This window comes from Ranitomeya imitator, chromosome 1, assembly GCF_032444005.1.
Source record: "Ranitomeya imitator isolate aRanImi1 chromosome 1, aRanImi1.pri, whole genome shotgun sequence".
In the NCBI taxonomy this organism is placed as follows: domain Eukaryota; kingdom Metazoa; phylum Chordata; class Amphibia; order Anura; family Dendrobatidae; genus Ranitomeya; species Ranitomeya imitator.
In genome coordinates this window covers 695541076-695567822 of record NC_091282.1, presented here as the reverse complement: position 1 = coordinate 695567822, position 26747 = coordinate 695541076, and the positions used below count along the sequence as shown (strand labels likewise).

At 45.3% G+C, this 26747-nt stretch overlaps 2 protein-coding genes across 2 annotated transcripts in view; one reads left to right on the top strand and one right to left on the bottom strand.

The window, feature by feature from the left end:
• PTGR2 (prostaglandin reductase 2) overlaps positions 1-21083 on the bottom strand; it is a 67590-nt gene extending 46507 nt beyond the window's left edge. The window contains exon 1 of the mRNA XM_069730806.1: positions 21065-21083. The gene's annotated coding sequence lies outside the window, so the exon portion shown is untranslated. The remainder of the gene's footprint in view (positions 1-21064) is intronic.
• The window catches only part of MIDEAS (mitotic deacetylase associated SANT domain protein), a 117328-nt gene continuing 101369 nt past the window's right edge, over positions 10789-26747 (top strand). The window contains exon 1 of the mRNA XM_069730764.1: positions 10789-11162. The gene's annotated coding sequence lies outside the window, so the exon portion shown is untranslated. The remainder of the gene's footprint in view (positions 11163-26747) is intronic.

The window sequence follows — 26747 nt, the reverse complement described above, 5'->3', positions numbered from 1 at the left end:
AGATTCTCACTGCCCTAACAGTAAAGAATCCTCTTCTATGTTGGTGGAAAAACCTTCTCTCCTCCAGACGCAAAGAATGCCCCCTTGTGCCCGTCACCTTCCTTGGTATAAACAGATCCTCAGCGAGATATTTGTATTGTCCCCTTATATACTTATACATGGTTATTAGATCGCCCCTCAGTCGTCTTTTTTCTAGACTAAATAATCCTAATTTCGCTAATCTATCTGGGTATTGTAGTTCTCCCATCCCCTTTATTAATTTTGTTGCCCTCCTTTGTACTCTCTCTAGTTCCATTATATCCTTCCTGAGCACCGGTGCCCAAAACTGGACACAGTACTCCATGTGCGGTCTAACTAGGGATTTGTACAGAGGCAGTATAATGCTCTCATCATGTGTATCCAGACCTCTTTTAATGCACCCCATGATCCTGTTTGCCTTGGCAGCTGCTGCCTGGCACTGGCTGCTCCAGGTAAGTTTATCATTAACTAGGATCCCCAAGTCCTTCTCCCTGTCAGATTTACCCAGTGGTTTCCCGTTCAGTGTGTAATGGTGATATTGATTCCCTCTTCCCATGTGTATAACCTTACATTTATCATTGTTAAACCTCATCTGCCACCTTTCAGCCCAAGTTTCCAACTAATCCAGATCCATCTGTAGCAGAATACTATCTTCTCTTGTATTAACTGCTTTACATAGTTTTGTATCATCTGCAAATATCGATATTTTACTGTGTAAACCTTCTACCAGATCATTAATGAATATGTTGAAGAGAACAGGTCCCAATACTGACCCCTGCGGTACCCCACTGGTCACAGCGACCCAGTTAGAGACTATACCATTTATAACCACCCTCTGCTTTCTATCACTAAGCCAGTTACTAACCCATTTACACACATTTTCCCCCAGACCAAGCATTCTCATTTTGTGTACCAACCTCTTGTGCGGCACGGTATCAAACGCTTTGGAAAAATCGAGATATACCACGTCCAATGACTCACCGTGGTCCAGCCTATAGCTTACCTCTTCATAAAAACTGATTAGATTGGTTTGACAGGAGCGATTTCTCATAAACCCATGCTGATATGGAGTTAAACAGTTATTCTCATTGAGATAATCCAGAATAACATCCCTCAGAAACCCTTCAAATATTTTACCAACAATAGAGGTTAGACTTACTGGCCTATAATTTCCAGGTTCACTTTTAGAGCCCTTTTTGAATATTGGCACCACATTTGCTATGCGCCAGTCCTGCGGAACAGACCCTGTCGCTATAGAGTCACTAAAAATAAGAAATAATGGTTTATCTATTACATTACTTAGTTCTCTTAGTACTCGTGGGTGTATGCCATCCGGACCCGGAGATTTATCTATTTTAATCTTATTTAGCCGGTTTCGCACCTCTTCTTGGGTTAGATTGGTGACCCTTAATATAGGGTTTTCATTGTTTCTTGGGATTTCACCTAGCATTTCATTTTCCACCGTGAATACCGTGGAGAAGAAGGTGTTTAATATGTTAGCTTTTTCCTCGTCATCTACAACCATTCTTTCCTCACTATTTTTTAAGGGACCTACATTTTCAGTTTTTATTCTTTTACTATTGATATAGTTGAAGAACAGTTTGGGATTAGTTTTACTCTCCTTAGCAATGTGCTTCTCTGTTTCCTTTTTGGCAGCTTTAATTAGTTTTTTAGATAAAGTATTTTTCTCCCTATAGTTTTTTAGAGCTTCAATGGTGCCATCCTGCTTTAGTAGTGCAAATGCTTTCTTTTTACTGTTAATTGCCTGTCTTACTTCTTTGTTTAGCCACATTGGGTTTTTCCTATTTCTAGTCCTTTTATTCCCACAAGGTATAAACCGCTTACACTGCCTATTTAGGATGTTCTTAAACATTTCCCATTTATTATCTGTATTCTCATTTCTGAGGATATTGTCCCAGTCTACCAGATTAAGGGCATCTCTAAGCTGTTCAAACTTTGCCTTCCTAAAGTTCAATGTTTTTGTGACTCCCTGACAAGTCCCCCTAGTGAAAGACAGGTGAAACTGTACAATATTGTGGTCGCTATTTCCTAAATGCCCAACCACCTGCAGATTTGTTATTCTGTCAGGTCTATTAGATAGTATTAGGTCTAAAAGTGCTGCTCCTCTGGTTGGATTCTGCACCAATTGTGAAAGATAATTTTTCTTGGTTATTAGCAGAAACCTGTTGCCTTTATGGGTTTCACAGGTTTCTGTTTCCCAGTTAATATCCGGGTAGTTAAAGTCCCCCATAACCAGGACCTCATTATGGGTTGCAGCTTCATCTATCTGCTTTAGAAGTAGACTTTCCATGCTTTCTGTTATATTTGGGGGTTTGTAACAGACCCCAATGAGAATTTTGTTACCATTTTTCCCTCCATGAATTTCAACCCATATGGACTCGACATCCTCATTCCCTTCGCTAATATCCTCCCTTAAAGTGGACTTTAGACAAGACTTTACATAGAGACAAACCCCTCCTCCTCTCCGATTTTTACGATCCTTTCTAAACAGACTGTAACCCTGTAAGTTAACTGCCCAGTCATAGCTTTCATCTAACCATGTCTCGGTTATTCCCACTATGTCAAAGTTACCTGTAGATATTTCTACAGGTAAAAAGCACCAAGGTACGGTACTTTTGCAGCCATCCCACGACTTGTAAAGTATTGAGCGGCTTCAGAGCAGAAGACACCTGGAGAAGGGTCGGGTCACTTCTTTTAAGTACTCGTCGTCTTTTGGAGACCTGAAGTGGTTAAAAGAAGCTGGAAAGCCTGAACATGTGAACAGAGCCCGCATCATGGCTTATAGCACTGGGTTTTTTCCACATGAAAACATCATATCAGTTCTTGAGACGTTTTTCTGTGTGGTACAAAATGAAAAAAAAATTCACTCCAAATTTTACTGCTGATTCAAAAGTAGAAAATTGCTCTCTGAACAAAAATATATATATATTTTTTTCATATTTGGATTTCAGATAAAAATGAAGACCAAAAAATGCTGTGTGATTAGGTCTGTTCACGCAAGGATTTTTTTAAATTTATATTTTACATGGATTTTTTCGGGCACATGGAACCTGCCAAATCTGCTTTTTGCCCAAATTTCCCAATGACCATGTGGTGTGATTGAAACCTTGATGCCAGAGTCACACCATTGTATTGTCTCTCATCTGATAGAATCTGGTCAGTAAGGCTAGGTTCAGATTGCGTTAGTGCAATCCGTTTAGCGCCTAGCGCTAGCGGATTGCGCTAACGCAATGTGATATAAAGGGGTCGCGTTAAACGTCCCCGCTCTCGCAGATCTCCGATCTGCGAGAGCGGGGAACGGACCGCGGGCGCGCCTCGGACGCTGCAAGCAATGTCCGCGGCGCGCCACAAAACACCGGCACATCGCTAGCACGTGCCGAAAATGGCACAAGCTAGTGATGCGCGTCCCCATTGCTGTTAATGGGCGCGCTAACGGACGCGTTGCACGGCGTTAATTTCGCCGTGCAACTCGGTCAGTTAGCGCGGTCCCATTAACGCGATGGGAACCTAGCCTAAGGCCAGGATCACACATGCGAGAAACACGTCCGTGTCTCGCATGTGAAATCCAAGCTCTGGCGCCGGCACTGTGGAGCGGAGCGTGCGGCCGCATAGCAACACATGGAGCCGCACGCTCCGCTCTGGAGTGCCGGCACCAGAGCTTGGATTTCACATGCGAGACACGGACGTGTTTCTCGCATGTGTGACTCCGGCCTTATGCTAATGACAATCTGATCTGAGTGCGAGCATGGCGTGATCCGATTCTCTCAGAACAAAATTTCTCCATCTTTTCCATTGTGTCAGTGAGCGGAAATAGGACTGCACTGTGATGTCATCCAATTGCAGCCCGATGTTTTCCACGCACTCAGACTTGAGTGGGCGAGTGGCATCCAGTTTCAGAAATCGCAGCATGCTGTAATTTTTTTTCTTTACTGACAGATTCTGAAGGTGCGTTCCAATAAGAAGAAGTTATCAACTATCCAGTAGTCAGGTGATAAAACCTAGATGTTGGGGGTCCGAACCTTAGTGATCTGCAGAACGTGGCATTTCTGTCGCTATCAGAGCTCGTGGACACAACTGATATTCTCGGACGAGTGCTATCTGTGGCTGTCACGGATAGCACTCGTACCTTTGCTATTCTATGTGGCTGTGCACAGGTCCGATTTATTTTTTTTTTTTAACTCAGACCAAGTGGCCTGGGGGGGGGGGGTAAATCAGAGACGTCAGCTTTTGATCTGACTGTCGGATCAAAATTGGCAATGTAAGTCTATGGGCCCATTAAAAAGCTCGCACTCAGATGACACCCAAGTGCCGTCCGATTTTCACAGACTGACATAATGGTAAAAGTGGAGAAAACTTTTTTTCTCCTCTATGTACGAGAAAAACTGCTGACATTCGGCACTCCGATCAAAATAAATCGGTCCGGTTTTTTTTTTTGCGAGAAAATTGGAAGTGTGAATAAGCCCATAGACTGGTGCAGTGCACTTGCCCGAGTCATACGCCCGTCTGAGCGAGCCCTTATTAACATTCCAAGCCCAGGTACACTTTCCTATATTATTAATATCCGATGCTATACGCTTCATCCTTACACAATTATAGATTTTTTTGCGCACCCATATACTCGAATAGGCGAGCCTCATCCAAATTACAGAAGACACTAATGAAGGCTCTATTTTCCCCAATCTGAACCTCCCCAGAATCAGTGCAGGGTTTAGCAGCATCTCATGGAAAGTACCGTATATTCATTTCTTATTAACAGCTGAAGAAACCTGCAATTTTGCTAACAAATTTCCCGTGCAGAAACACTGGCAGAGCTGATTAGATTTTTCCCTTGACTAAATTAATAAAAGAAAATCCCACTGTTCCTTGTGACACCTCAAAATTCACCATAGAAACCGCCGTTATGCCCTGACCATTGAGGAGCGAGCTCCTGCGGGCTTTTCTAATATTTCATTATGAAAAAGAAAATTACCTGTTAACGTAGTTATATAATAGAGGAGGGTTTTGTTTTTATTTTTTTTTTCTTGAATACAACTTCTCTAACAAAGACTCTGCATTTCTATCATTGGGAAATACGTTCTTAAAGGGTTCGCCCCACGGACCAAAAAAATAGGCAGAAAATCACCCGCCTGTCAAATTAAGCGATCCCACTCCAGAGGTCCTTTCAAATTTTGTGGTTACTTTCCTGCAGTTATAACATCATGTCTTTAAATATGACTGCTGCAGCCAATCACTGGCCCCGGGTAAGCGCGGCACGCAACCACTGAAGCCTGTGATTGGCTGAAACTATTACTTGGGTCTGCGGAACAGTAAGCAAAGAGCGGGAGGGGATCAAGGGAGCATTGGTGCTAGAAAGATAAATCCTGGATTTCTAGAAATCCCATCCACTATGCTGTAACATCTGGACGCTGAATAAGTACACAGGGTCAAATACGCAGCGATTACTGATCGCGGGCACATACCCTTATGGAGGTCTATCTACATATTTACATAACTGTCACAATCTATCAAAGGGTGGTGAGTGTCACGGACCTAAGTCACAACAGCAACTATGGGAAGAGGAACTGAGTGGCGGCAGCCTAGAGAAAAGCGCTCTCATTGGGACGCTTGGAGAGTCCCTGCCACCTAGGCTGCTGTCACACTAGCAGTATTTGGTCAGTATTTTACCTCAGTATTTGTCAGCCAAAACCAGGAGTGGGTGATAAATACAGAAGTGGTGCGTATGTTTCTAATATACTTTTCCTCTAATTGTTCCAGTCCTGGTTTTGGCTACAAATACTGAGGTAAAATACTGACCAAATACTGCTAGTGTGATGGCGGCCTTATTCTGTGGGTTATCAGTCACTGAGGTTATTATGTGGGCAGCTAAATGCTTGCGATTCTCAGGATTCATGCTGAATTTTTCCACTATATTCATGGTGGATGTGCTGAGAATTTTTAGATTTTTCCTTCCTGCAAAATGCGAAAGGAAATGTAAAAATGATCAGTCACTTGTACAGGAGCAAATACCTGCACCAAAAATCAATAGGAAAAAAAAGTGTTAAATGCACATTGTGCTAAAATGTGCAATAAACATGCCCTGTGTGAACGCAACCCTGAAGAATAATTCCACCTTTGTGCCCTAATTAGGGTCTATACGAGTATATGTGGCCCAAGGGCGCGGTTAGTAGTCAGCGATCAGTCGTCTGATACTCAGAAGATGTAAGATCGCTCCGGAAGGTATTTAGCTCCAAACTTGTTTGTATTCACAATAAGTGCAGCCATTTGTAACTATATAAAAAAAACTAGTTATGTGCAGTGTGGACGCTGAAAACGTCTCCTAATGTTTAGGTCTACAGTGATGACGATCATTAGATTTGTGCTACAAGTGGTCAGGTAACGCTGCAATACAAATTAAAGGAAAACAAAAAGAAAAGTTTAGACAACAATCCTATTTTAGCATCGGTATTAAGCTACATTCCCTCAATTAGTTTTTGGTGAAGGGTTTTTTTTTTTTTGCACGCTGAATATTTAAAAAAAAAAGTGCCAGTAACCCATTTAACTTTAATAGGTGCAGAAAATCTGCAACATCAAAAAAACTCATCGTGGGAATGTCGCCTTTTACCATTGGAAGGCAAGTTTTCTGTTAACTGGCCGCTATACAAGTGCAAAAAATGCATCTGCATTGACTGTGGCCTTAGGGTATGTGCACATGTTGTGGATTTTGCTGCGGACCCGATGTTGCGGATCGGCAGCTGTTTTCCATGCATTGTACAGTACCAAGCAAGCCTATGGAAAAACAAAATCCGCAGTGCCCATGCTTCAGAAAAAAAAAAAAAAAAGTGGAAACGCAGCGGTGTATTTTCTACAGCATGTCAATTCTTTATGCGGATTCCACAGCGGTTTACATCTGCTCCATAATAGGAATCCGCGGTAAATCTCCAGCTCCAGGTAGTTCACAGTGCGTCTTACCTGCAGATTTTGCAAAGACAGTGTGGAAAAATCCACACCCCAATCCGCAACGTGTGCACATAGCCTTATACTGTTGTGTTTTTATTTATTTCATTAATTCTAATGGAAGTCTATTTCTTTTTTTTCGCTGGATCTTTTTAAAATAGACTTGAACAGAATGCCCAAAAAATGTAAACATAGAATTCACAATAAATGGGTTACCTTGTGCCAACCCTATTCCACATAAGTATAGTGATTGGGGTTAGAGGGGTTACACTCCTGGGACCACCAGCGATCCTGAGAATGGGGCTCTGCAGTGCCCTGTAGTGAATATAGAAGAGGTGTGCATGATCGACATCCGCTCCACTTAAAGGGAACCTGTCACCCCGTTTTTTCAGATTGAGATAAAAATACTGTTAAATAGGGCCTGCGCTGTGCGTTACAATAGTGTATGTAGTGTACCCTGATTCCCCACCTATGCTGCGAAATACATTACCAAAGTCGCCGTTTTCGCCTGTCAACCAGGCTGGTCAGGTCAGGTGGGCGTGGTGACATCGCGGTTTCTTCCCCAGCTTTCCGTTGGTGGCGTAGTTGTGTGCGCATGTCCAAGTGCTGAATCCACTGGGCGCAGGTGAAGAAAAAGCGCGCGATCTGCGCTATTACCCTTGTCATCGGTGGGGGCGGCCATCTTCCTGAGGCCGCGCGTGCGCATATGGAGTGCTCTGCTGCACGGGGCTTCAGGAAAATGGCCGCGGGATGCCGCGCGTGCGCAGATGGAGATCGCGGCGGCCATTTTCCCAAAGCCGAGTTTGCATCTCGGCCTCAGGAAGATGGCCGCCCCCACCGATGACAAGGGTAATAGCGCAGATCGCACGCTTTTTCTTCACCTGCGCGCAGTGGATTCGGCACTTGGACATGTGCACACCACTACGCCACCAACGGAAAGCTGGGGAAGAAACAGCGATGTCACCACGCCCACCTGACCTGACCAGCCTGATTGACAGGCGAAAACGGCGACTTTGGTAATGTATTTCGCAGCATAGGTGGGGAATCAGGGTACACTACAAACACTATTGTAACGCACAGCGCAGGCCCTATTTAACAGTATTTTTATCTCAATCTGAAAAAAACGGGGTGACAGGTTCCCTTTAACTTCTGGAGAAAGTTAAACTGTTTTTCTTTCAGTCCCACTGACAAGAATATATCATGTATATATTTTTGCATTAGTTTTTATGACCATAACATAAAGCTATAGAGCCCCTAAAAGTGTATAGTTATTGGTCACTGCTCCCCCTAGTGGCTGCAGGCAGCAGATTTTCTTGTGGAGTTCTCAGCCCCTCCATTGCAGCTCTTGTATTTGAGAACTTAATAAAGGGGAAAGTATAGAGCAGCTTGCAGTAACATCCTCGGAAAAGAAGTGGGAGGTTGGCGTGGGCTTGTGCACTGCTTATAATGCAAGCCTGTGAACAGCAACAAAAATGCAAGGGGAAAGAAACTTGTAAGGCAGACCCGATGGAAGGTGCTCTGTGTACAGACATCATGGTCACAATCGGACCACCATGGACTGGCATTGACTGATTGAAATCTGTGCCGTCTGTCTATACGTAATTTGTAAGTAGTAATTGTGCAGCAAGTCTCACCATGGGTGGAAGAAGGCACTATTACAATGGAGCTCCACATTGGAGGTGCACAGCAATTACAGGACACCTCAGGGCAATAACCGTGGCATGGCGTCCGCACAGGTGCCCTCAGTGTAGACCTGGACCAAGAATATCCAAGATTTTATTCTTATCGGCCTCAGGTTGGATGGTTCCTTCTCTTGGTCCCTATAGTGTACAAATAATCACCCCTTACAGCAACATACAGAGAAACATCCGCTGACATGCCTTTCCAGTCCCTGACCACTGCAGACAGTCACAGGCTTCAGCAGTTTACCTTTCAAATGGTGTATAATTTGTGTGTGGGTACAGCATGAACGGAGATACAAAGTAATCACTGAAAAACAGTGTTTTGAAATTATATAGAAGGGTTAGATTGTCAGCTCACCTCCTCCTCTGGTTAATATGTCCTCCTGGCTGCACGGATCCACTGGGTGAAGGTTGATGTGCATCAAATAGTTGACATCCAGCGCCTCTTTGGACGAATCATCCCAGGAAATCCAAGGTTTCTTAAAACATCTTTCTTCATTTTAAAAATGGGTAACAAAAAAGGTCAGGCAGTTTGGATACACTCACTGACCCTTTTTATTACCCGTTTTTAATATGAAGAAATAAATAGATGTTTTAAGAAACCTTGGATTTCCTGGGATCCTTCGTCCAAAGAGGCGCTGGATGTCAACTATTTGATCTAACAGGATTTTAATTTTTTTTTATTTTATTTTATTTATTTTTTTATAAGCAGAGTACTATCTGTTCCAAAGTTATGTACCCACCTCAACCCCAAAATAATGGTGCACTTTTTCCCTTCAGCCGACTGGGTGTATACCACAGAACCTCTTTGTGGGTGCGACCATGTTTTGATTAGCCTGTAGCCTCAGAGGAGAAAAAGCAAATGGTCACAAAGGAGATCTTTGGTACACGCCCACTTGGTTGAAAGAAAAAAAAAAAAAAAAACTTGAACCATAATTACTGGGGGGACATAACTTTAGGAATGGAGCTCCACGGAATAAAAATAAAAACTGTTCAATAAGCAGTGGAGCAGTGACAATTTGAGGCGGTATTACGTTAAAAAATCCAGTGAAAGACCCGCTTTAGAATGACATCCACTTTCCTGAAGCTGTAATACTCTGCTAATTTTCTGCCAGGAAAATTTGGATAGGAAATCTGCAATATACAGTATAAAAACACCCAACCCCCCCTTCCCTGTGAACATAAAGGTAAGATCATATTTGTTCGACGATAGGATGATGACAATTTTGTAACTTTCATTTATTTTAACTAATCAGATTTTTTTATATTATTTCTGGGGGGGAGAACTGGGTCAGCAACAAACTGAATTTATACAAGTGGCATTAAAATGCTTGGGAAAACTACAGCTGATCTAGTGCTTGTGAATATCCCCTTAGGGTATCTGCACACGTTGACAATTTCCTGCGGATCCGCAGCGTTTTTTGCAGTGCAGAAACGCTGAAGATCCGCAAGTGATTTACAGTACAATGTAAATCAATGACAGAAAAAAATGCTGTGCACACTTTGCGGAAAATCCGCTGCGGAAACACTGCGGTTTAAATGAAGTAGCATGTCACTACTTTTTTGTGAATCTGCAGCGTTTTTGTACCCATTCCATTATAGAAAACCGCAGGGGTAAAAAACGCTGCAAAAACACACAAAAAAACGCTGCGGAACCACACATAAAACGCGACAAATCCGCAGGTGCGTTTTCTGCCAGGAGAGGCAGAATCCGCACCTGAAATTCCTAAGCCTAATCCGCAACGTGTGCACATAGCCTTAAATTCTCAGTTTTGTGGCGCCGATTTACCTCTGCGGATTCCTCTATGGATACATATAGGTTTTCTGCAGACAACCTATATGTGTGAACATGCCCCTATTGCATGATACTCCCATTGGAAGGCAAGTGGCCCTTATAATGTACTTGCACAGCTTCCTGTAAGTTTATTTATTTTTAAGTTCATCTAACTTTTTACTTTTAAACCAAACTTCGCAATAACCTGTCCGCCCTTCCTACAAGCGTATTCGCCTGCCTGCAGCGGTGACAGAAGGGCCATCCTCTCCTGTTACAGTGTCTGCAAGTCAGGGCAATGCCTGCAGCACGCAGATTCCTGTGCTTTCATTTTAGCACAGGAGGAGGGGGAAGGCGAGCACCGAATACGAGGAAGTGACGACTATGGAGTTACACAAAGTTAGAAAACAATTTTTTTTTATGGACTGGGAGTTATTGGCTGCTGAGATCTCTGCTAGAAGTCGCTCAGGGTCTGGGCCACAGTTGTGCGCCCCTTTGGCTGCCTGGTCATAGATTTTATGTTTTTTGTTGTATTATTTTAAAACATTTTTTATTTTTTTTAAAGGGATTTGCTATTTACTCTGTTGTCCTAAATTGTTTCAGCTTGTGTGGAGTTTGCACAGTGCAGTTGACAGGGGCAGCTGGTCCGGTGCCTGCAGCTCACGGGGCAGGAGGGCGCCCAAACAGCCAAAGTGCCAGCAGAATAAGTACTGAGGATGACACTGGAGCTCCCAAAGGTTTGTTTATTGCGTTATTATTACTTTATGGCTTCCCATAACTGTGTATTATGTCATCGGGTATCGTGTCAATGTGCAGCACCAAAAATGATATAAAGGGTCCGTGTCGTTAGAAACACTGAATTACGACTTGTCCCACCGCCAATATTTTTGCCGTGTACGTACTGTGCATGCATGCATGATGGCATATTATTGGGCTATGTTCCCACAATGCGTTTTTGAAAATCTGCAACATGAAAAAAACTCATTGTAGGAGTTTAGCCTTTTACTACGACAAAGCCAAAAGTTGAAGAAACATTCTGACGTTTTCAAGTAAACAAATGGCGTAAATATGTTGCTAACGGACAACCTATTCTACATACATAGACATTTCGAGAGCCTTTATGGCAAAACTTTTTTTTTTTTAATTAACATAAAATGCACTGTATTCTTCCATGAATGATGCCACGTTAATGAGGCTGAGCTACAATACCACATGCAACCTGTGGACAGGTGTGGCACTGTTTGGCAAGAAAGCGTTCATAGTTTTCTTTTCCTGGACAGTGTCCTTTGGTCGGATTCACCCATGCCTGCAGGGCTGTGGAGTCAGTAAGGCTAGGTTCACATTGCGTTAATGGGACCGCGCTAACGAACAGTGTTGCACGACGAAATTAACACCGTGCAACGCGTCCGTTAGCGCACCCATTGGCAGCAATGGGAACGCGCATCGCTAGCGCGTGCCATTTTCGGCACGCGCTAGCGATGTGCCGGTGTTTTGTGACGCGCCTCGGACACTGCTTGCTGCGAGAGGTCCGTTCCCCGCTCTCGCAGATCGGGGATCTGCGAGAGCGCGGACGTTAAACGCGACCCCGAAAAAGACATTGCGTTAGCGCAATTTGCTACCGCTTAGCGCTAAACGGATTGCCCTAATGCAATCTGAACCTAGACTAAGGCTTCTTTCACACTTCGATCTTACAAATCTGCACAGGATCCGTCAAGACGTTAAAATGACGGATCCTGTGCAGATTGTGGAAAACGTGTGCACTGGGCCCATCTTTCTGACGGACCCGTCGACGCTATGTGCACCTGTTGTGTATGCGTCTTCACAGCAGTTTTCCACTGCAAAAACGCATACACAACACAAAACCGCAGTATTCTCACCTACCGGCATTCCCGCGCAGTGACGAGCAGCGCAGGATGCGTTGCTGACCGATTTTCTGACGTGCAGAAAAAAACATTCCTCTGAACGTTTTTTTACGCAGGATCCAGTGCAGGACGGATGGCCATCCGTCGCAAATACAAGTCTATGGGAAGATGCAGAATCCTGCATTCTCAAAAATCAACGGATTGTGACGGATGCTGAAAGAGGAAAATGTGAAAGAGGCCTAAGGCTTCTTTCACACTTGTGTCAGTACGGGTCCGTCGCTAAGTGTCGGCCCAACGCACGTTGTGAAAATTATGCACGACGTGGGCAGCGGATGCATTCTTTCAACGCATCTGCTGCCCATTCTAAAGTCTGGGGAGGAGGGGGCGGAGTTCTGGCCGCGCATGCGCCGTATAAATTGGCGGACGCGACATACGAAAAAACGTTACCTTGAACGTTTTTTTTCGTGCCAACAGTCCACCAAAACAAGACGCATCCAGTGCACAATGGATGCGATCCGTTGGCAATACAAGTCAATGGGCAAAAAACGCATCCTGCGGGCACATTTGCAGGATCCGTTTTTTGCCCAAAACGACAGATTATGGCGGATTAAAAAAAAACCTCAAGAGTGAAAGTAGCCTTAGCCAAACCTCCAACTCCTCAATTTCCATGACTGACTCCATGAAAATGGACTCTGACTCCATGACTCCGACTCCACAGCCCTGCGTGCATGAACTCTAAGGCCGGCATCACACTAGCGAGTCTTACGGACGTATGAGCGCAGAAAATACGTCAAGAAAATACGCATTGCACACGGCCCAATGATCCTCTATGGGGCAGCTCCTATCTGCCGTATATTACGCATCCGTAATATACAGTATGTTACGGGCGTAGAAAATCGCAGCATGCTGCGTTTGTCAGCGTATTGCGCAAAAAATACGCCAATGAAAGTCTATGGGGGCGAGAATATTACGGATTACACACGGACTATGCATGTGACTTGCAAGAAATACGCAGCGGTGTTCTATAGAAAAGCTGGCAATTCAGTGCGGTGTACAGTAAAATCACACTGACAGCTTACAATAGAATAGGTAGAAGAAATGTGTACACATAGAATAGAGATTATATAAAATATATATATATAGATATATATGTCTAAGGGGTACTTCCGTATTTCTGTCCTCAACTTCCGTAACGGAAATCCTGCGTTGCTGATTGATCTCGCCAGCTGCCTGTCATGGCTGCAGCGACCAATCGGCAACGGGCACAGTCCGATTAGTCCCTCCCTACTCCCCTGCAGTCAGTGCCCGGCGCCCGCTCCTTAATCCCCTCCAGTCACGGCTAACAAGTGGCACGAATTGGCCCCTCCCTACTCCCCTCCTGTCAGTGCCCCCTGCTGACACATGACCCGCACATGGTGCACCAGGTTATAATGGGGAGGAAGCAGCGAGCGCTCACAATGCGGGACATGGAAATACAACGGGGAGATCACAGCAGCCGCCATCATCTGACCTGTGCCCGAGGCTCCGCACACTACCGGGAGCAGCCACTATGTCCTGCGCCAGCAACAGCCTCTGTGCCGGACTACAAGAAGGGCGGACTATCACCCCGCACGTGAACAGCTCTTCGGAGCCAGCCCATGTGCCGGCACTGTGGAGTTCTGTAGGGCGCCCCGTGTGAGCCACACTCCCGGCCGGGCCCTCGGCCCCTCCGTCAACTACACACGTGTCCTGTTATTGTTATGCGCGGGCCGTGTGCTGCTCCTGCACTGCTGGAGATGGCGCCTCCGCCGCTCTCACCACCGGCCGTACATCTGCTACTCTCATGGATGGACGGGCCAGGGACAGTCTCCAGAAAGCTGCCATACTACATGGGCTGTGTTACATACATCTCTGTGTTATATACTATGTGAGCTCTGCTATATAGTGCGAGGGGGGGGGGGGGGCGGAAACGTCATACGGATGACACACGGATAAATTTGTGTGTAAAAATTGCATCCTCGCATTGAATACAGATCAGTGTTTTGGGACAATTACTGCGTATTACAGCCGTAAAAAAACGGACCGTATTTACTTACGCCTAGTGTGATGCCGGCCTAACTCAACAGTGTAATATGTCTAAAGCCTCATTCACACGTCCATGTTTAATCATGTACATGCAGATAAAAAAACGGTACCGTGTGTCATCAGTGTTCCTCCTTTTTACCAGCGTGTTTTTTTTCACTGATTGGATAAATAAGTGACAGCTTCTCCAATACTTTACAATGTTTAATGTAGAGCACACTGACTGTACCGATGCCATCCGTGTGCAGTATGTGTTTTTCGCTGATCCATAGCCTTGTATTGGCCCTTTTTTCATCTGTGATACTGGGGGGAAAAAAAAGGCATGTCTCCGTGAGTTTTGCACAGACACAGTCTAAGGGCTCTTTTCCATTTGCGAGAAACACGTCCGTGTCTCGCATGTGGAAACGAAGCTCTAGTGCCGGCACTCCGGAGCGGAGCGTGCAGCTCCATGTGTTGCTATGCGGCCGCACGCTCCACTCCGGAGTGCCGGCACCAGAGCTTCGTTTCCACATGCGAGACACGGACGTGTTTCACGCAAATGGAAACAAGCCCTACAAAAAAAAAAAAAAAGAAAAAAAAAAACGAATCGGACCATAGATTATAATGGGTTTGTGTTGTATCCTTGGGGGAGGGAAACAAAAATGGATAAAACCAGAGGTCTGAATGAGACTGTGGATTTTGGGATAGCAGACCTGCGGCCGGTCCGTGGGCCCGTGTGTGTCTGGCATTATAGTAAGGCTGGGTGCCTCTGTGGTTTCTAAATTACCATTATCTGATTAATCTCTCAATTATCTCATGATAAATTGTTATGGTCGTGCAGTTTTGCTGGCCGTTCTCTCTGCAAAATCAAATAATTTTTTGTGGAATAGGTAGTTTGAAAACAACAACGGCACGTGAGCGCTGCAGATCACGGCTTCAACCTGATTCACACATCCGTGTGTTGCAGTGTGGGCCGTTCTGCCCCAACCGAACTCAACACCCCCATGTATGTCTACTGATGAGCGAGCGTGCTGGCATGAGGCGTTATCGGAGCGTGATTGGGTGCTGAGAGTCTTCAACATGCTCAAAAATGATCGACTCCCCGCATCTACAACACAAGCAATCCCGGTATATGTTGTGGCTGTTGAACAGCTGTGAGACCTGCAGCTACGGGGTCTCGAAAATATTTTTCGAGCACACTGAAGGCACTCTGTTAGCACCCGAGCATGCTCAGATAACACCTTATCCCAGCACGTTTTCTCATCACTATTGCCTATGAAGCTGGGGAGTCCACATCAGGAGACCAAGACTGATCCATGACATGCCAATGTCTCTATATAGCATAATCCTTTAAGATTAATTTCTTGTAATGAGTTTGGCAAATTGTATGAACCTTTCCATCCACTGACCGGACTTTATAGCTATGATACATAACCGTTAATTAAACAATTATTGCCTATTATTTGAACGTAACTTAAATACTTTGTCTGAGCAGCTTTGATGCCTATGGTTTAAGTGTTTTGTATGCAGGATCTCGGATCTCTGCAGGATCAGCAAACTATTTATTTTGTAAGGGGCCGTCTGACTGTCTTATGATGTTATGATGTCTGCTTTTAGGAGACACAAAGATCAGGTGCGTTTGTTTGTCTTATCCAACTCAATCAATTGATAAAATCTGGAAGATAAGCAGTGTCAGATGTCTGGGGCACCTTATGGCTATAGTTGTAAATGTATAGTATATTTTAAGGGGTATTGGGGAAAGGACTTTTCCTTGAACACTAAATTTAAAGGGAATCTGTCAGTAGGATCAACCATCTATATGGGCATTTAGGTGTAGGAAGCTGAATTAAACGATTCCTTGAAATCTGTGATCCGATATGTTATTCCAGAAAAATCCACGTTTTTCTTTTTATGTACCGTAAATGAGCTGCTAAGATCTACGGGCTGGATATAGAGCTCACTGAACATTATTTTATATGAAAGGGGGCATTACCAGTAGAGAGAAACATATTGGATCAATCTTCTTGGTATTGCATTAAAAAAAAAAAAAAAATACAAAACTAATGAATAGTGATGAGCGAATATACTCCTTACTCGAGATTTCTCGAGCACGCTCGGGGGACCTCCGAGTATTTTTTTGTGCTCATAGATTTAGTTTTTCTTGCCGCAACTGAATGATTTACATCTACGAGCCAGCATAAGTACATGTGGGGGTTGCTAGTTGTTAGGGAATCACCACATGTAATCAAGCTGGCTAACAGATGTAAATCATTCAGCTGAGGTGAGGAAAACGAAATCTCCGAGCACTAAAAAAAAAAAAAATAATAGGACCCCGAGCGTGCTCAAGAAATCTCGAGTAACGAGTATATTCGCTCATCACTACTAATGAACAAAGTGAGATGAATTCACATTCGCTTTATAGGTCATTTTAAATCCATTGCCACTGGTACAATATGTTCCTTTCTATAAGCACTGGACCCGGGTGGTGTAGATGTGTAACCAGACCAACAATGCTGTCCTTTCCTGCAGTCCAAAGATCACATTTCAACATACAATATAGTATATTACAACTAGGTTATGTACAGCACAATTAATGCTCGGTTTAGCAGAAGAGTGATGTGTGCATGAGACCATTCGCTTTGCTGGCATCAAGAAACCTCTCAGGTTTGGTGACAAATCTGCACTGCAAAATCTCAAAATGTGCACACAGCCTCAAAGGGATTTTCCAGTCACTTAAAGTACCTTCACGCTAAGCGAGGTCGCTAGCGAGATCGCTGCTGAGTCACAAGTTTTGTGACGCAACAGCGACCTCAGTAGCGATCTCGCTATGTTTGACACGTAGCAGCGACCAGGCCCCTGCTGTGAGATCGCTGGTCGTGTCGGAATGGCCTGGACCTTTTTTTGATCGTTGAGGTCCTGCTGGGTAGCACACATCGCTATGTTTGACACCTTACCAACGACCTCGTTGACGACTCAGACACCGACACATAGGCGTGCATTTGCGTTGCCTTTTCCGCACCCCTCCGCTCCGATTGGTGGTCGCTACTGCGTTCTGATTGGCGGTCATGCCTTCAACAGAAGGCGACATAGTAGCGCTTCCGTCCTAGGTGTCAGAAGAACCGTTGAAGAATAGATAAATCGAAGAGGAGTCGCAGGCCGGAGAACTCTACAACGATCTGCAAACCACCACGCGGTCAGGAACAAAGGACGGAAGGGCTATTGGGTTGCCTCATAAGGCAAGGCCGCCACCAATCAGAACGCAGTAGCGACCACCAATCGGAACTGAATGGGCGCGGAAAAGGCAACGCAAATGCACGCCTGTGTGACTACAACGTCACACAGGACGTCCCTCATCGAGGTCTGAATCGTCATAATAGCTGCCATGTGACAGGGTCGCAATGACCAACGACATCGTTGTACAGGTCGCCACATCGCTGCTGCGTCGTTGGGAAGATCTCACTGTTTGACATCTCACCAGCGACCACATAGCGACGCAGCAATGATCCCTGACAGGTCGTATTGTTGTCGGGATCGCTTTAGCGTCGCTTAGTGTGACGGGGCCTTTAGACTGGTGGTGGTCCGACCTCAAACAGCTTTTCATTCCTCCCAAGAGCTGCCAAATATACAGCTTCAAAGCACAGTATGTAGCAGGCGCTGCCAGGTACTGCAGAACAATGGTTATAAGGCCCTAGTTCATTCACTATGGTGTTTTTATTTTGTTTTTTTTTACACCTGTAAAATGGTTAACATTCATTGAGCAGTTCAAGAATCCTCAATATTGATACCTAAAGCGATGTATCCAGATACCCTGGCAAAGAAGGAGTGGGGAGTCGCACATTTCACTCTTTACTTTGCAAAAGGTGAAATTTGCACTTTAAGCCTCAGCAAAAAAATGACGTTGTGGATCTAAAACCTACAGCTCTTCTCAATTTCTGCTGCAGATATATTTTGCAGCATGTGCATGAGATTTCTTAATCCCATATGTTTTGCGAACACTGTAAAATGCAGCAACTGTTCGGATTTGTTCACATGCTGCATTCAGCAGCAAACACGATCGCACAAAAAAAAAAAACCCACAGTGCGTTTTCCAGTACCAGCAACATGCACACACACTCTTGTGCACACGTATTCTGGTCTACTGCAGATTTTTCCGCAGCAGATTTCAGCAGATTTGATAAATCCGCAGTGGAAAACCGCTGCGGATTTATTGTGGATTTACCGTGGTTTTTATTGCGGTTTTACAACTGCGGATTTCTATTGGAGCAGTTGTAAAACCGCTGCGGAATCCGCAGAAAGTGACATGCTGCAGAATGTAAACCGCTGCGTTTCCGCGCGTTTTTTTCCACAGCATGTGCACAGCGTTTTTTTGTTTCCCATAGGGTTACATTGTACGGTAAACTCATGGGAAACTGCTGCGGATCCGCAGCTGCGGAAATGCTGCGGATCCTCTTTGGCCTCATTCAGATGTTAGTTTTTCTCACATACGAGAAAAAAGGACCAAATATTTTGATCACAGTGTGGTCCGAGTGTCATCCGCTTTTCTAGTACGTGGAGAAAAAAAAAACATTCTCCACCTTCCCCTATGTGACAGTCCTTGAACATCAGATTGCACTCGGACAGTTTTTTGTTTTGTTTTTTTTTCATGAACTCAGACTTCCAATGCTGATTTTGATTCAACTCTTAGATCAAATAGGACATGGCTCCACAATTTTTCATGGACTGCTCCGTCCACGAAAAATCCTAAACGTATGAATAGCCCCATAGATTATCACAGGTACAAGTGCTGTTCGTGAAAATCGGACATCTAAATGAGGCCTTATGCAGAGAAAAATCTGTTTCATTTTCTGTATATGTGAATATAGCTGAATATGCTGTGCATATTCTGCCTGGAAAATCAGGACAGTAAATTTGCTGCCCTCTCCATAGTCCTCCATATAGCATAATGCACGTCCCACAGTCCTCCATATAGCACAATGCCCTCCTCATAGTTGTAACAACTCTGCTGGCATCACTGCATGGCCTCCCATCCCCCACCCACTGCATTACACTCAAACTCACTTACTTCTCTGGGCCTTGTGGTGACTTCTCTCTGCTGCTAGCTCCATGCTGCCTCATGTCTGCGTGCATAGGGGGGCAGCGCCAGTAACTCTTGTTTCTTATAGAGACTGTGTGCACCTTCCTAAGTTGTCCCTGGCCAATCGCCATGAGGCTTCCTGTATTTAAGACATCCTCACCCATTGGTGGGGGCCTGTACAACTTACTCCTTCAGTCAGTTCTTAGTTGCTGAAGTGCCAGGCCATGTTTCTGTGACTCGTGTTCTGCCACCCAGGGGGTGTTGTACTCTGGTCTGTGTCCTGTGTAGCCACCCAGTGGGGCTTAGTACCCTGGCCTATGTCTGCCACCCAGAGGGGCGTCGTACCCTGGCTTGTGTCCATGTCTCTGTGCCTTGTCTCGTTCCTGACTCTGTCTTAGTCAAGTCCTGTTCCTGTGTTTGTTTATATCCCTGTCTTGATTTCCTTTTTCCTTCTGTGTGTTCTGTGTCTTGCTTTGCTCTGCTTTCGGCTCCACTCTCTGCGACCTTGCTTTTCTCCTTGCTCTACATTCTATTACCTTGCTCTGCACTCTGTGGCTTTGCTCTCTGCTCTGCACTCTGACTTTGCTCTGCTCTCAGCTTTGCACTCTGTGGCTTTGCTCTCAGTGACTTTGCTCTGCACTCTGTGGCTTCGCTCTGCCGCTTCGCTCCTTGCGGTTCTACCTGGCTCCGCTCTTTGCGGTTCTACCTCTCCTGCTCTTGGCTCCGCTTCCTGCGTTTCTGCACTTGGCTCTGTCTCTAGCTCTTGGCTCCGCCTCCTGCATTTCTGCACTTGGCTCTGCCTCCAGCTCTTGGCTCCGCCTCCTGCGTTTCTGCACTTGGCTCTGCCTCCAGCTCTTGGCTCCGCCTCCTGCGTTTCTGCACTTGGCTCTACCTCCAGCTCTTGGCTCCGCCTCTTGATTTTGGCTCTGCCTCCTGTGTTTCTGCACTTGGCTCTGCCTCTTGCTTTTGGCTCCGCCTCCGGCATCTCTGTTATTGGCTCTAGCTCCTGTGCTTTCGCTCTGCATCTGCTCTCGCGGTCTTCCTCTATCTTTTCTTAAGTCCTCCTGTCTGAACAGGTTCTTACCTGTCTGCAGACCGGTCCCTACCGGTTCTTCCAGTGTACCAGCCGTGCCCGCCTGTCCTGCCAGAGAGCCAGCCATGCCCGCCTGTCCTGCCAGAAAGCTAGCCATGCCCGCCTGTCCTGCCAGAGAGACAGCCGTGCCTGCCTGCCTACCAGAGCCAGCCGTACCCGCCTGCCTACCAGAGAGCCAGCCCTGCCCACCTGCCTGCCATTGTCTCTGTTGTACCAGTCTGTCTGCCTGTGTCCCAGCCGTGCCCACCTGTCTGCCAGAGTGCCAGCCGTGCCCGCTTGCCTGTCTATGTTCCATTCCCCGTTGGGATCAGCAGCCACAGCCAGACATCACCCTGGAGTGGTACCTGGTAGCTTCCTATTGCACAAGTCTGACCTCACCATCAGAGGCTCCAGCGAACACCTAGGAAGCTACTTAGTTAAGCCCCTTCCAGGGAAGTTTGGTCTGTGGTCCAGTGGGGCCGCACGCCCGCGCCAACCAGTCTGGGCGCGAACGTGACAATAGTCCTCCATATAGCATAATGGCCAGCACAATGTACTCACTGTCTTTAAAAAAATATATACATTGCTCACCTCTCCTCCTCCGTTCCCTCGCTGCTTCAGTCTTCTGGAGCGTCCGCACATTTCAGTGCAGTGGGCGTCGTGTAGTGACGCTGAGGAGGAATGACGTGAGAGGAACCCTGACGGCTCCCTCTCTCATTACTTTCAACTGTATCACCATCCCAGGATGCCATTACAGTTGAATGTGCAATAACAGGAGGGGAGGGGGGCAGTGCTGATACTGCCACTGGGGCCCCCATAGCTTCCTGGCCCCATAGTGGCTGCATCGCCTGCTGCCATTGGCGGTACGCCACTGCCTATAATGTATGAGCTCCACATACCTGAGCATCGTACAGTTCATGTAGTGAAATGTGAATTATTATAATGTGTTGCAGCAAAACTTTCAGCAGGTAGGTATGGGTCTCCTTTATCACATTTGCCACACACCAGTTCGTGACTCTGCACTGTGACTTGGGTGGAGCTGACTGGAGTAAAATAATTATATTTTATTGCCATGAGGATATAGGTTATGCATCAAAAAGCAACTGTCAGACTCCCTTAGTGCAGCATGTCATTAGTCTTGGCCTATGTAGAGCTGTGGTTATTGTGTAAAGTTACATTTGCAGGACACTCTTGCTGATTTGCATTGCAAACAGTTCTGCACAGAGCCAAGCCCACGGGACAAATGCCAATTGTCTGTCCTCTGACCTACAATCTCTTGTCATGTTCACTTTAGTTTATAGTTATGTTTGTGTGTCATCGCCAAGGATGAAGCAACGGAGTGTTCAGGGTAAAAATAGTCCAACTCCGACAATTGTTTCAGGAATCACAAGACGTCCTTCTGGAAAATCATTACAAATAATTGATCAATTCTTAATTAACCTGCATTAAAGTGGTGTGAGCAGTTCTTGGCTTTCTCATTCTTAGGCTGCCTTCACTCTATCAGTATTTGTTCAGTATTTTACATCAGTATTTGCAAGCCAAAACCAGGAGTGGGTGATAAATGCAGAAGTGGTGCATATGATTCTATTATACTTTTCCTCTAATTGTTCCACTCCTGGTTTTGGCTTACAAATACTGATGTAAAATACTGACCAAATACTGCTAGTGTGATGGCAGCCTTACAGCTTGGTGTAACTTTATTCTTATGTAAAAAAAAAAAAAAAAAAAAAAAAAGTGCCTATTTTTTTTTATTTAAGACTAGGTTCACCTTTGCATTTGACTGTGTGTGTATACAAACACACGCACGCGCGCTCAAAAAAAAAAAAAAAAGGGAACACTAAAATATCACATCCTAGATATTGCTGAATTAAATATTCCAGTTGTAAATCTTTATCCTTTACATAGTGAATGTGTTGAGAACGATCAAACCTAAAAATGATCAACGTAAATCACAACTAATATCTCACAGAGGTCTGGAGTTGGAATGATGCTCAAAATCAAAGTGGAAAATGAAGTTACAGGCTGGTCCAACTTCAGTGGAAATGCCTCAAGACAAGGAAATGATGCTCAGTAGTGTGTGGCCTCTACGTGCCTGTATGACCTCCCTACAATGCCTGGGCATGCTCCTGATGAGGAGGCAGATGGTCTCCTGAGGGATCTCCTCCCAGACCTGGACTAAAGCTTCTGCCAACTCCTGGACAGTCTGTGGTGCAACGTGATGTTGGTGGATGGTGCGAGACATGATGTCCCAGATGTGTCCAATCAGATTCAGGTCTGTGGAACGGGCGGGCCAGTCCATAGCTTCAATGCCTTCAACTTGCAGGAACTGCTGACACTCTCCATCACATGAGTTCTGGCATTGTCCTGCATTAGGTGGAGCCCAGGGCCAACCGCACCAGCATATGTTCTCACAAGGGGTCTAAGGATCTCATCTCTGTACCTAATGGCAGTCAGGCTACCTCTGGCGAGCACATGAAGGGCTGTGCAGCCCTCCAAAGAAATGGCACCCCACACCATTACTAACCCCCTGCCAAACCGGTCATGCTGAAAGATGTTGCAGACTGCAGATCGCTCTCCACGGCGTCTCCAGACTCTGTCACATCAGTCACTTGTGCTCAGTGTGAAACTGCTTTCTTCAATGAAGAGCACAGGGCGCCAGTGGCGAATTTGCCAATCCTGGTGTTCTGTGGCAAATGCCAAGCGTCCTGCACAGTGTTGGGCTGTGAGCACAACCCCCATGTGTGAACGTCGGGCACTCAGACCATCCTCATGGAGTCGGTTTCTAATGGTTTGTGCAAACTCATGCACATTTGTGGCCTGCTGGAGGTCATTTTGCAGGGCTCTGGCAGTGCTCCTGTTCCTCCTTGCACAAAGGCTGAGGTAGCGGTCCTGCTGCTATGTTGTTGCCCTCCTACGGCCCCCTTCACATCTCCTGGTGTACTGGCCTGTCTCCTGGTAGCGCCTCCAGCCTCTGGACACTACGCTGACAGATACAGCAAACCTTGCCACGGCTCGCATTTATGTGCCATCCTGGAAGAGCTACACTACCTGAGCCACTTGTGTGGGTTGTACAGTCATGGACAAACATTTTGAGAATGAGACAAATATTAATTTTTCCAAAGTCTACTGCTTCATTTTTTCTAGTGGCAATTTGCATATACTCCTGAATGTCAGAGTGATCAGCTTAACAGCAATTACTGTACTTGCAAAGTCAATATTTGCCCAGAAAATGAACTTTAACCCCCAAAACACATTTCAACATCATTGCAGTCCTGCCTTAAAAGGAGCAACTAACATCATTTTAGTGATTGATCCATTAACACAGGTGTGGGTGTTGATGAGGACAGGACTGGCGATCAATCAGTCATGATTAAGTAAGAATTACATCACTGGACACTTTAAAAGGAGGCTGGTGCTTGGTATCATTGCTTCTCTTCAGTTAACCATGGTTATCTCTAAAGAAACATATGCAGCCATCATTGCACTGCACAAAAATGGCCTAACAGGGAAGAGTATCGCAGCTACAAAGATTGCACCTCAGTTAACAATCTATCGCATCATCAAGAACTTCAAGGAGAGAGCTTCCATTGTTGTCAAAAAGGCTCCAGGGCGCCCAAGAAAGACCAGCAAGCGCCAGGACCGTATCTTAAAACTGTTTCAGCTGCGGGATCGGACTACCAGCAGTGCCGAGCTTGCTCAGGAATGGCAGCAGGCTGGTGTGAGTGCTTCTGCACGCACTGTGAGGCGGAGACTCTTTGAGCAAGGCCTGGTTTCAAGGAGGGCAGCAAAGAAGCCACTTCTCTCCAGAAAAAACATCAGGGACCGCCTGATATTCTGCAAAAGGTACAGGGAGTGGACTGCTGAGGACTGGGGCAAAGTCATTTTCTCTGATGAATCCCTTTTCGATTGTTTGGGACATCTGGAAAACAGCTTATTCGGAGAAGAAGAGGTGAGCGCTACCACCAGTCTTGTCTCATGCCAACTGTAAAGCATCCTGAAACCATTCATGTGTGGGGTTGCTTCTCAGCCAAGGGAATCGGCTCACTCACAGTCTTGCCTAAAAACACAGCCATGAATAAAGAATGGTACCAGAATATCCTCCAAGAGCAACTTCTCCCAACCGTCCAAGAGCAGTTTGGCGCCCAACAATGCCTTTTCCAGCATGATGGAGCACCTTGCCATAAAGCAAAGGTGATAACTAAATGGCTCATGGAACAAAACATAGAGATTTTGGGTCCATGGCCTGGAAACTCCCCAGATCTTAATCCCATTGAGAACTTGTGGTCAATCATCAAGAGACGGGTGGACAAACAAAAACCAACAAATTCTGGCAAAATGCAAGCATTGATTATGCAAGAATGGACTATCAGTCAGGATTTGGTCCAGAAGTTGATTGAGAGCATGCCAGGGAGAATTGCAGAGGTCTTGAAGAAGAAGGGTCAACACTGCAAATATTGACTTGCTGCATTAAATCATTCTAACTGTCAATATAACCTATTGGTACTCATAATATGATTGCAATTATATTTCTGTATGTGATATAAGCATCAGACAAACACTAATAAAAACCAGAGGGCAGCAGATCATGTGAAAATATAATTTTGGTGTCATTCTCAAAAATTTGGCCATGACTGAAGAGTCCGTCTCATGCTACCACGAATGTGAAAGCACAACCGACATTCAAAAGTGACCAAAACATCATCATTGGTATGGAGATGTGGTCTGTGGTCCCCACCTGCAGAACCACTCCTTTATTGAGTGTGTCTTGATAATTGCCAATAATAATTTCCATCTGTTGTCTATTCCATTTGCACAACAGCATGTGAAATTGATTGTCAAACAGTGTTGCTTCCTAAGTGGACAAGTTTGATTTCACAGAGGTTTGATTTACTTGGAGTTATATTCTGTTAAGTGTCCCCTTTACTTTTGTTGAGCAGTGTATATATCTATAGCTCTGGCAAAAATTAAGAGACCACTGCAAAATCTTCAGAAATATATATATATATATATATATATATATATATATATATATATATATATATATATATATATATATATATATATATATATATATATATATATATATATACATATACACATACACCATATTTTTGGACTATAAGACACAGCTAGGTTTTAGAGGAGGAAATTGGAACAAAAAATATGGTAAATTCTGTACTAATATCCCCTATCCTGGTAGGCATGATCCCCCTCATCCCTATCCTGGTAGGCATGGCCCCCATTAGAAAAACATTAAAAAAAAACAACACCTAAGCCATTTATACTTGCCTTCCTATGCTCCCTCGCAGCGTCTTGTTCTGATGTCAGCAGCTAATTTATGCTTGTAAGCAGCACATGGCAGTGACATCATGCGCTGCTTACAAGCCGAGAACAACTGCCGGAATACTCACTGCTCTCCAGCCAGGGCTGTGTGTTGAGGGCAGTAAATGCTCATTGGTCTTTAAAGGGACTCTGTCACCTGAATTTGGAGGGAACAATCTTCAGCCATAGGGGCGGGGTTTTCAGGTGTTTGATTCACCCTTTCCTTACCCACCGGCTGCATGCTGGCTGCAATATTGAAGTTCATTCTCTGTCCTCCATAGTACACGCCTGCGCAAGGCAAGATTGCACTGTGCAGGCGTGTACTACGGAGGACAGAGATTGAACTTCAATCCAATATTGCAGCCAGCATGCAGCCGGCGGGTAAGGAAAGGGTGAATCAAACACCCGAAAACCCCGCCCCTATGGCTGAAGATTGTTCCCTCCAAATTCAGGTGACAGAGTCCCTTTAATAGTGGGCACAGTGTTAGCCACAGCCGCAGGCTTCCTGCAGCTGCCAGGCGTTCATGTGTGCCCGCTGCTAAAGGGAATGAATATTTACTGCATTCCACACCCATGGGAGTGGAGAGCAGTGAATATTCATTGCCTTAAGTAGCGGGGACACACGAAAGGCTGGCAGCTGCAGGGAGCCTGCAGCTAACACTGTGCACGCTATTAAAGCAAAATGTATATTCACTGCCCTCCATGCCCATGGGAGTGGAATGCAGTTAATATTAATTTCTCTTAATCAGTGGACACAGGAGTTAGCCACAGCCGCCATCTCTTGCCTCCTGTTACCAGCTGCTCTGCCGCTCCCCCACCTCCCCATCCTCCCCATCCACAGCCATAGCAGGTGCATCCGGACTATATAGAACTTATAGCCTGAAAAAAAATGGTAGAAACCTATGGGGGTTTCTATTTGTTAATAATCTTGGCTGAATAAACCCTTGCACCT